We start from the raw sequence: 12,101 nt of genomic DNA, 5'->3' as shown, positions 1-12,101 counted from the left end.
GATGATGATGCAGGTGCCGAATCGGCCTATGGTAAAGATGATGAGGCTACAAGCTCGAGTTTCTGGGAAACAAGCGAGGAGGATAGAGATACGAGCTGGGAGACAGAATCCGAAGAGCCGGTGCTGGTAAAGGTAAAGTTACCTTGTTATATGCATGAAGATGTGGTGGTGTCCACTATGAATGAAGAGCAAGGAAAAGTGTCGGAGCTTGAGAACGACGACATGCAGGTGAGGGTGCTGTGTAGCACTATGCTGATGACGATGCTTGTCAAGGTGGCTATGGAAGGTGCTTTGATTGTACAACAGATACAAGGGTTTCCCAAGAAGGAGAGAGTTTTTGTGGCTAAGGAGGAAGAATAGGTTGAAGAATATGGCATGCAAGAGGTATTGGACGCTCATAAAGATGAAGAGCAGCTCCAGCTATCCATGGATTGCATGAAAGATGCCTTGGATAGGGGTTCTTTTGAGCAAGTATACTTGGATGATGAGGTTGATTGGGGGTTTGATGAACCGGTGGGTGAGATGGATGAAGAGACACAAGTGCTTGCTAGGAAAGCTTTGACTAGAATGCAGGTGATACGAGGGTCTGTCCCTCTACAACTGGCGGTTTCTTTGGGAGAGCAAAAGTCTGCTGCTATGGTGGTGCCGACAAAGGGAGTTATGGAGGTGAGTATGGAAGTGATGACGACCAAGGTGCCAATGTTGAAAGAGTTGCCCGCTAAGCGGAGTGGTCCATTTGAGCATGAAGAAGAGTCCAAGGGTGTGGACTTGTTCGAGATGTCAAGGGAGGTTTGTGTATGGTGGTTGAAGGGGGTGCTGATAAACGCAGCTGTGCAGTGGGCTGTCGAGCAGGTACAAGATTTGCTTGAGGAAGATCTTGCGTTATACGGTATGTTCAATGTGAATGATGATGTACACTCGGAGAGTCGTGATGCTTTTGGTGGTGTTTTTTGGGAAGTGGACAGTATGCCTATGGATGCTTGGAGCGATGGAAGCATGGCGAGAACAACTTATGTGGATTGTTGGCTAGATTCCTTGGTGTGGCACTATGTGAGCATGTTACAGGTGGATGGACGGGATCAATGTCAGGTGTTTGATCCAGGCGGATGATGGCAGGTAAAGCAGGGGGTTGGGCAACCCGCATGAACAAAGGCAGCGGGTAGCAAATGCCAGGTTTTGTACATATGTTAGGTGGTTTTGTGATGTGCAAAGGGTCTGTTTTGGTGTGGCAGTTTTTAGTGCAATAAATCTGTTTGTGGTTGAACATAAATGTTCAACAAGGGGGTGGGCAATGATGGTACAACCAAATGCTGTCGACGATAGAAGTGGGCACAAGCGGGGCTATGTGGTCGAGCAGATGCAGGCCCAGGTGATAATGCAGCTGTGAAGTGCCATTGTGGTTAGGTGGATCGGGAAATGTATGCATATGATGGTTTTCATGGCCAAGGGTGTGCTGTCAGGCGCTAAATTGGATGGTGTCCTCATGTGTCCGAAGTGATGGTTTTGTGTGCCGAAATGTGGTGCTTGATGTGTTTTTCGAGCAGGTCCGGACGGCTCGTCGAACGGAGCTCGGATGTGCAAGATATGGCAAGTTGAAGTGGGATGCGTTTGCAGATCCTCGCCGGATTGGGCAAGCACAGGTGGTTGGTCAAGGCGGGTGTGAAATGATACATGGGAAGTCCTCGAGTTTTGGAGCATGCCGGTCTTTTCGGTTTGCCGTTGGGAGTTCAGACGGGCAAGTTATGGGCTAAGGAATATTTGCCGGGGGTCGGATACGTGCTCATCGGGCCACGTTGGTAGGTGCGCCGACGGGACTTTCTTTGAGCTCGCCAAGGTTCGGAAAAATTGCATGCGATGTGGGGAGTCAGCCGAAATTGGTGGCTTGCTGCTCGGAGTCATGGGCATCACGATACGCACATCAGGTTGGCAGGCAATCGTGATAAAATGAGGTCGAAAGTTTTTTCTGATTTTCGGATGCGTTGTCCAGGGCTAGCATGGCATCGAGGGGTGGACAAGGGTTGGAATTCGGAATCAGCATGATGAAATTCTCATGTGGCATGAGTGGAAGAAACTCCTCTGACAAACTTGAGCACGTGCACGTGGAGCATCGACGACACGTGAATCAAATTCTTGAACTCTCGTTGTTTTGCAAATGTGAAAAGAGAAGTGGTGGCTGGAGTTGGGGAAAAAAAGGAAAGGAAGGTTGAGCTTCAAAACTAATGGCCAAGTTACAAAAGTTAAGGAAAAATACTATGAGAAGCCACAAAAGGCAATAGCGCTAGGGAAGTTTCATTTAGGGGAAAGAAAAGAAAAAGGAAAGGGGAGCAGCTGTTTTCGAAAAAGGAAGAAGAGGCTTTTCTTTTGCCAAGGAAGGGGAAGAGGAAGGGGTTTTTTCGTGCGTTTGGCGATCGAGGCCAGCGCAAACGTTGTTCATGATGTGGGTCGAAGGAGCGAGGTCCTGGCAAGGGAGGCAGCTAACGGAGGAGAAAGAGAAGGGGCTTTTGGGTGTGCTCGACAGTCGAAGCCGACACACGATGGTGAAGTGTGGTCCGTGAAGCGACCCGAGAGCACGAGGGCTCAGAAGAAGAGGGAGCCAATGAAGGCTACCAAGAGGAAAGGCTGCTGTCGAAGCGAAGTGTGGTCCGTGAAGCGACCTGAGAGCACGAGGGCTCAGAAGAAGAGGGAGCCAATGAAGGCTTCCAAGAGGAAAGGCTGCTGTCGAAGCGAAGCCAGAGTTGAATTTTCTCGTCGAAGTGTGTGCCGACGTAGTCGAGTTTCGAGGGATGTGTGTGATCCTCTGTACGGATGGGTGATGGCCATGGTGCGGCCAAAAGCAGACTACATGGATATTGTACATGGTGTTTTTTCATGGCAAGGGAAGCTATCATTGCCGGTTTTTGGTGTCGTCTCTCCTCCCTTCCCCCCTTTCTTCTTTGCTCGTCTCCAAGGTGTGTGGTGCCAGTGTGTGTGAGCGTGTGCGCCCCCCGGGTCCCCTGTGTGTGAGAGAGAAAGAGAGAGAGGTATTGAATTGTGGAAGTGCGAGAAGCGGGCAAGATCGAGGTGGTAGCTATCTAAGGATTGTGCAGAGTGTTTGTGCCTTGGGCGAAGTGCAGGCGAGGCCCTGCTAGTGTGAGTTGCTTTCTTTGAAGGTGTTTTCGAGAGGACAGGGGTGATGTGAATACCCTGAGCTATATAGGGGCAATTGTTTGTGTGTCGAGTGTGTTCCCCATTCCCCCTCTCCAACGTCCATAGCATAGCTCTCACGCATCAACATAAAATATCAATACAAGGGAAGCGACCAGGATGAGGCATGGAAACTCACTAGGGTGTCATTCCTAATAAAGTGAACTCGATGGGTTGCAACTACTAACTCTGTAAGCAAATCATACGCACTAAAGCCAAGCAATCTGCCTATGTCCTTCTACAATGCTCTACAATTGTCACGCCCCTTTACCATGCAAATCATGTCGGAATCGCACGAAACTTGAAGGGGAGCTACAGGGGACTATCACGAGCATATCCTATCACTGTCACAGCATTCTGGAGAGGTACAAAGATCGCAATCGTTCATCCCAAAGTCATCAAAAACAGCAAACAGATGATCCTAAAGGGACGTTTTAGGGTCCTTGAAGCCTCTCCTAGGGTCAAAACAACATAAAATACGCATATAAATACTCAAAACAGCGATTTAAGGCCACAAACTCGTAGTTGAACACTTCCGCCGAATCTTGAATGATTACACTTGAATGGAAGAGCAAAGTAAGAGGAACACAATGCAATAAATGAATCTGAATTCGGATTACCGTAGCCACAGTAGCGAAGATTACAAGTTGGAGCAAGAAGGAGCTCTCAAACGTACGCTATCTTCTTCAGCTTATCATAAAAGATCCTGTTCAAACTTACAAAACTTGACCTTTATAGTTTAGGTCTTTACAAATGGCTTGTCCGACCAAAAGCTCCTAAACTTCTAACTGGCTCTCTAATATAAAATTGCTCCCAAAACAATAATCATAAATTCTTTTACAAGTTCTCGGCTTAGAGAAGCTCTTTTTCAAAAGGTCAAGATTTTCGCAAAAATGTAGATTCCCTAAAAAATGTGACTCTATCTTTGGAAACCGCAGCTTCGTCGCTTCGTCCGCCAAACACTCCCCCCTTCCTTATCCTTGCACGTCCTCGTGCATGTTCAGAGCTTTGGTCGTTGATGGGGCTCCAAGGAAGCAAGTGTTGCTGAAAATCTCCGTATTCGAAGGACAACTTCCAGGGCTTCTTGATGCTGTCTGAAAGGATTTTCACTTAAAGTGTGCTGGTATGCTACGTACTATGCCTTGAGGTCCTTCGCCATAGGATGGAAGATCCTTGAGTCGATTTCGAAGAAACCTGTGACGAAGGCCTCTTCAAACTTCTGCAAGTAATGTGAAGGCAGGTACATTAGCCTTGAGTACATTGCCATCAGAATATGTCGTGGCGGCGAATCTTGGAGATTCTAGCAGATCCCTCTATGCCCTTCCAAGAACAGATTCCATGGATGATCGTCGCCTTCAATGTCTTTGAACACCTGGATGTAGGTGACAATCATCCGGGCTATCTTTACAAGCATCTGGCAGGCCACATCAGGGACATCTCGCAGCAAGGTGATTGTCGAATTCAGGGTGTTGACTACATAGGCTACTGTAGGAGGATGCTGCACTGTCAAGATTGGGTAGTTCAGCTTTTGCTGCCTTGAGCCTTTCCATGTGGCAAATTCCTTCCACGTGCGTCTTCTAGGGGCTGGGCAGAAAGGAGGATCTATTTGAATGTGCTGAGGAGCGTTGTGGTAGTTGGTTAGATCCTGTGGCCGCTTGTCCAGCCACTTCTGCCTCCACTTTGGGTGGTCGTCTATGAGCACCTGTGCTTCTTTAGGTGTCAGTGCTACACCTTCGTAACCCCCGTCTTTGTTTCATGGAAGGGTCGGCCGCATCTTCTCTTTCCATAGGATTGCTTCATGGCATATCAAGGAAAAAGGTAGGTACTCATGGCCAAACCCCTCCACCTGCTCTTGTGGCAATAAGAACGCCAGGGCCGCTGACTCCATTATCTTCTTTTTGTATATCATGTAATCTTTTGTTGATCCCTCTGGCATGTCCTTGATGGTTTGAGTTAGCTCATCTCTTATATCCAGATCTGCCTCTGCTGATCCTTGCCCTTGTTCTCCGTGGTGTGATGTTTCAGGCAAGTCAGACATTTCTTGTCCTGAAAGCAGTTGCGCTTGCACTTGGACTGCGTCTGTTCTGATTTGTTGTTGAGAAATCAGGTCTTCTTTTTCTTTCAGCAGTGTCTCGCTGATCTGTTTCTGAGTCTCTAACTCGGCCCTTGCTTGTGCGAGTTGCTGCTCCAGCTCTTTTACCTTTTGCTCATTGGCCGTTGTCTGGGCCATCATTCCCGATAAGAGCAGCTGCCTCTGAAGTCTTTCTTGATCTAGCTCCCCTTTCAGTGCCGCTAGGGTGTTCACTGTTGTGGCATTGTCTGATGTGGAGACCAATGCTCCAGTAGGTTCTTGGTTTGCCATCAAGGTTGTTAGAGTACTGTTGACAGTGAGGTATGAACTGTTAACTCTCTGAAACCTTGCACTTTTGTAAGCAAGCTGCTCCGTTGCTTTCTGTACCTTTGCTGTCAATTCTTGGCATTCTTTTTCCTTGGTGGTCAAATCCGTCTCGACGTCCACCAGATCTCTGATCAGAGACTGAGCCTGCTATCGCGCTCAGTGTCTCTTTCCTTCGTTGTGAGCTCCAATTATGCCCGTAGGCTCTCTAACTCCTCTTGCCCAAATGCTTTCTTTTGTTGAGACTCCTGTACCTGGTTTTTTTTTTCTCTCAGCACCACGTGTTGGCATTGGAATTGTCTTTCTAATTCCTGTAAGGTTTTCCTGTAGTCAAAATCAACAATAGCCTGACAGGCTTCTTGGTATCCTATTGCTTCCGTAGCAGAGATAGACTCTTTTTGTGAGGATGAAGGAGGAGGAGGTGGTGGTTTTTGGGTTGATGGAGAAGGAGGAGGAGGAGGAGATTTCGGCGAGGGAGGAGGTGGTGATTTAGGTGAGGGAGGAGGTGGTGATTTCTCCGCTTCTTGTACACGCCTCTTCTTCGATGCATCTTCCCTTGGCTATGAAGCAGACTCTTCCGCTTTTCTTTTCTTTAAAATCTTTATGATTCTTTGGCGAGTCAAATCCGCCGCCCGTCGTGCTTCCACATTCCTCCCTCTTTGAGATTTCTTAAGCTGCTCTGCTTGGTTCGTATCATCAGCTGCATCTTTCTCCTTTGTTCCTTCAGTGGACTGAGAAGAAATGTCCACTTCTGCAGCCTTTTGTTTCGCGGCTATCCTTTGTTTTTCAGCCTGTAATCGAGCTGCCTCTTCTATTCTTGCCTGTCTTTCCCTCTCGAATCTTCGTTTTTCTGTTTGTTGTGTTGCAGCAGCTCTCGCTTTTTTGCCTGCCTGCAACTTGGTCCTTCTTTCCTCAACTCTTTGTTGGGCCTCTGCATATGCTTTTTGAAGGTCAGAGTGTGGCACTGTACTTCTTTCCCTCTTTCTTTTCTCAAGTGGTGTGCTGGTGTCTTCCTCCTTGCTTTCTTCAAACTCAGATGGTCCTTTGTCTTTAGACCCTTGAGAGTTTCCCTCGTCTTCAGTCTCCGTCTTTTCTTCATTGCTTGAGCTTTTGTTGGATGCCTTGGCCAAGTACGATGATGTTGCGCTAGTGGTCGTCCTAACTGAATGAGCAACAAACTTTTCTTTCTGAATCAGGGCCGTTTGAGAACTGTCCGCCTGCAGATCTTCAATCATTCCCAAAGCTTGGTATGCTATTCTTGTTAGCATTGACCCTACACTCATGTAGCTTTTGTTCTTCGCCGAGCCTTTCAAATTTGCTTCGACCAGGTTCTCCAAGATGTAAGAACCATAATCGCAGCGGATGGTTATATTTTCAGCTGTTGCTAGAGCCATGACCACTGCGATGTGCAGGATTGGCTCGGTGTAGCGAGGAGGCTTTTGTATTCTGAAATGCTGAGAGATCAATCTCATCGGTAATTCCAGCTCACCGTATATCATGTCACTGTATTTGTACGTTTCCATTTGCTTTGATGAATGCCTTCTCGTTATCCAGTGACTTGGTCTTTGCCAGCAAGTCGTGTTGCCCTCGAAGGAAATGCAAATCTTCGTCGATGATTTCTGTGATCTTTACTTTTACCTTTGATCCATCCTTGTCAGTGAGCATCGCTTGCCCATCATACTGTATCGAGCTCATGAGCTCGTGGGCCCTCATGTAGTCAGTTCCCCATGGTTGCAATCTAAAAAAATGCTCCAAATGCACAGCCCGCACGGCTTCTGTGACCTCTGGCCTTCGGTGGAGATTCCATATTTCTCGTGGCATGATAGTCATCTTTACCATATCACCATCAACATCCCTAAACTTCGCGATGAAAATGTGAGTAGGGATCTGAGCCAGTAATTCATCCGAGATGTGAGCTTTTTCGTTTGTAGAGAGCTCATCCACTTCATATGGTGCTGTTGTCCACTGCCTTGCTTGCTTTTGGCGAGGCATTCTATGTCATTAGAATCACAAGCTGTCAGGATTTTCCTTTCGCAACCAGTAGCATTTAGACTTTTAGTAAAAAGCAGTTTAAAAGTTAAAATTGATCATAACTTGAACAAATCTCATCCATTCTTGTCCATATTTCACCACTGGGACTAGGAAGACTAGAGCTATGAATGATTCAAATCTGAGCCAAATCTGGGCCTGAGGTACACCGATCGCGATCGTAGTACAGAAGCCAAAATGAGATCTGATCACATGAGTGGTTTGCTGATAGCTAGAGGGTCATTTTGGTCCACTCTCTGTTTTATTTGAACCACTTTTGAGTTTATAAGTCCCAATTTTGGGTTACAAGGGAGTTTTGGACTAGACTTTGATTTTTCATGGGTTTTTGATGTCTATTTGGCTTGAAGCTTGATGTGTGACTTGAACAAGATGTGTACAAGAGGTCTGTTAGGTTTTGGTCAAAATCTGATGCTGAGGTACACCGATCGCGATCATAGTACCTGGGCTTTTTTGGGTGAAAACTTGATGGTCTTGGTCCCCTATGCCTGCCTAGCCCACTGATGATTTATTTTCAAGTTTGGACTTAAAATGAACAAATTAGAGCAATTTTTCACTGTTTGACCTTATTTTACTAAGTCTAACCATATTGGGTTTTCCTGATGGATTCTGGTTGGAGCCTAGAGTTAGTCGATGTTAGTTTTTGAGCTTTTACCGCTTCCATGATGTGTTGCTATCATCAGCCTACTCCGCTGTCTGCTGATTCTGACTTGATCCGGCACTTTTTACCCCGTCTTGGGAGATTTTCCAGACTTGTGCATTTTTCAGGCATTCTTTGGAAACCAATGGGATAATTGGGTATCTCTAAGTCGCCTTTTAGTCTTTGGCATTAGTTCGGCCAAATTCTTCCCTTGTGTGATCATGCGAGACTGAAATGGTCATCTCCGTCCTTGTAGGAGATTCTGAGCTCCATTCAGGGTTTTCTACTATTGTGTTGACTCCTAGTCGGACAGGTATGCCTTTCAAACCACCCATCATAATTTTCAGTCAAATTTTGGCGGTTGTAGGTCAAATTTTCTCGATTCGGGTGTGTTTGACAAATTTGGCCCATTCTATGAGCAAAATTTGTGCATTTTCCATGAAAATTCAAGAGAGTGTATCCCTCACTGAGTTCTAACCCTGGGCCAAGCCAAAATTTACAAAACCTGCATCTGGGGGCACTGATCGCGATCGTACCCTGGATCCCAAAATGAATTCTGACACCTGCAGTTTGTTGGCGAAGCTGAGAGGATACCTTTTGCAATTTTTGTGCCAAGTTTGGTCAGTGGGGTACACCGATCGCGATCGTTGTACCACCACAAAACGGAGATTTGATCACATGGCTTTGTTCCTGACATTGTGAGGAGCACATTGATGTGTTCCATGCTTGAAAAAAGTTTTGTTTTGATGCCTCTAAGGGCCCTTGACCTATTTGACTCAATCCGACTTTGATTTGATCCATTCACCCGTTTGTGCAATGATTCACGCTTGCATGCGTAATAGACTTGATCTTTACTTGATAAGGAACATACCTGTGAAATCTGGTATGAAATGCTGGCTCCGACCGTCCGTACGGGGTAGAAATGTGGCAGCTCGCTCTAGGTCAAGAAGCTCTCTTCTTCTCTCTCAAAATGTGAAAATGAACAATGAGCTAGAATTTGGCCTACCTGACCTATATCATCCCGAGGTTTTCATGACATAGGTATTATTTTCATTACCTTTGATCCCGATATAATATGCATACCATCTGTGAGTTGAATCGTTCGTCATTCTGGCGTCGTATGACCATTTGATGCGATTCCGGCGAAATGTGGTCATGATCGTTAAAACTGAAATTCGACATCTTCAGATTAGCTTCATATCTTTCATGCTTGATAACCCTATCATGATACTTCGGTGTTTGCTTCCAGAACTTGATTCCGACACTATGGGCGATATTTTTTAATTTTTGGAAGATTATTAACGAAAATCAAACAAAATAAATTGAAAATACTTATTAACTGGCAAAAATTAGCCAAAAATTATTATACTCACCCCTAAGCATATATTTTCACTAGAAGTATCCCAATGCTCCGGATTTTGTCATTACAGCTCATTATTATGCTGGTTGGATGATAAAAACGCTAAAAAATGCCAGCTTTTGATCAAATTTGTTCAAAATTGAACTCTAAAAAATGTTTAAAAAAACCAACAAACACACGCATTATGTACATATATACACATTGGACCCCTTAATGGTCTTGACTGCTGCTAGATTCAGCAGTTACTCCCCCCTTCCTAAACTGAGTCATCCCGGATGAAGGTTGTGTGCATGTGCATGGGTTTTGAAATCTGTGTCTATGCACGGCCGTGTAATGTGGCCCTATCCTCATGTTTGAGACAATGCATTGGGAAACAAAGTGCTGTGCAAGATGCGGGGACTAAATATAATTTTCAGTGGCTTTTGATGGCGAGGCTAGCTGTTTATGGAACAAAAGAGCTTGCAGTTCAATTGCTCTCTCCTCGATTGTCGGTTTTTTGATGGCAACTATTTTTGGAACCCATTTGTATTCAGTGGTTTTGATAGTTGCAGATTTTAATTTAGGTTCCTGAATTTTCTTAGGTTTCCATTGCCATTTTGTTAGTTCAGGCTTCTTGATATGGTGTTGCTGTCGTCGGGAGTTGTGCTTTGGGCAGCCATATCTGTCTCTGTTTGTTCTGCATGACGATTTTCTTATCCATACTTTTTGAACAGCCGTTTTCGGTGTTTCTGGCTGATGATCTGATTGCTTTTTGTCGATGGGGATAATCGGCCATGAATGATCTGTTTTAGCGAATGGAGTCATGTACGTGTTGGAGTTGTGTGTGTACATCAACGCATGTTCGGACCATTCGGTAACTGCATTGTACGTTCTCATCCATGGAACTCCCAAACATATTGATTCTCTGATTCCTCCGTCTTTCATTACGTGAAATTGATTAGGGCAACTATTTCCATCAATATTGATTGGTAAGTTTACTATTCACAATGTTGGCATTGTTGCCCCATTTGCAGCTTGTAAATCTCGTGTGGATTGCACTAGGGGTTCGTGGGTAAGCATCTTGTAAGTGGAGAAGTTGACCACATTGACTCTTGCTCGTGTGTCAATCAATGCTTGTTGATATCTGCCATTCGAAAGTCTGACATTGATGCGAACATCGATTCCTATTTTCCATTGCTCGTTAGTGTGAATTATAGAAAGAGGAATTTGAGCAGTATCTGCTATTTGAGGAAGTCTTTGTTGTTGTAATTTTTGTTTCCACTTTAAAATCCTGATTCTGGCCTCCTCCTGTGCTTAAGCTTTTGTCTCAATTGTTTTGTTCTTGCGCTCCTTCGTAGAGTGGATTTTGGCAAGCATCTCTGAGGTTAGTGGTAGGTTGTACTTCTTTAATCTGCAGCCACTAATCCAATTAGGCATCTCCTCTCCCTCTAATGTCGCAAGCTTAATGGCACCGCTAGATGATATGTCATGAATCACATAGGGTCCATTTCCTCGCTTTTTGAGTTTCTGGGAATGTTGTTTCAGGGTATACATTAAGACGTAATCCCTCATAGAAAATTCCTTGCTGATAACATGTTGGTCAAAGAATGATTTTATGTTTCGTTTTTGTGCATAGATTGATGCAACTGCTCTCAATCTAGTTTCGTCTAGTTTTTCCAGGTTATCTACTTGATTGGATAATTCATGGCCCGTCCATTCTAAATATTTAGCTACCCGAAGTGTGGGGATAAGAAATTCAAGTGGCAAAATTGTTTGAATTCCATAAACCATGTTGAACGGAGTTGTTACGATTGAGGTTTTGTACGCTACTCTATATGCCCACAAAGTTGAATGCAGCTTCTGATCCCAGTCGCCTCTCGATTTGCTAACAATTTTCGTAAGAATAGTCACCAAAATCTTGTTCGTACTTTCTGCTTGGCCATTAGATTGTGAGTGAAAGGGAGCTGACTTCCTGTGAATTACCATGAATTCATCCAATAGGAATTCGATCACTTCATTGACGAAATGAGTCCCTCTATCGCTCACTATCTCTATTGTTAAGCCATATCTGGTGAAAATGTTCTCATACAAAAACTGTGTTGTTGTTTTTGCATCATTTTTGGTTGTTGCTTTCGCTTCAACCCACTTAGTTAGATAATCTGTTGCCACAATAATGTATTGAGCGTGCGCTTTATATCCAGGAGGTGCAATTGGTCCTACAAAATCTATTCCCCATTTTGCAAACGCTCTTGCCCCCATCATTGGTCCCAAAGGCATGTCATCTCGTGCTCTAGGAATCTGTGTCCTCTAAAAATCATCACATTGTTTCACAAACTCTTCGGCGTCCATGAATAGTCTGGGCCACCATATGCCAGCAATAAGAATTGCTTTGGTTGTCAGTTGAGAAATGTCCTCCAGCTTGTCCGCCATGTGCTTGCTCTAAGATAGGAACGTATTCCTCTTCCGTCGCACACATTCTCAATTGATTGTATTTTCCC

This window comes from Adiantum capillus-veneris, chromosome 19 (genome assembly GCF_014529385.1).
Source record: "Adiantum capillus-veneris isolate H3 chromosome 19, ASM1452938v2, whole genome shotgun sequence".
In the NCBI taxonomy this organism is placed as follows: Eukaryota; Viridiplantae; Streptophyta; class Polypodiopsida; order Polypodiales; family Pteridaceae; genus Adiantum; species Adiantum capillus-veneris.
The sequence above is the reverse complement of the archived record's forward strand: the minus strand, read 5'-3'. Positions refer to the sequence as shown.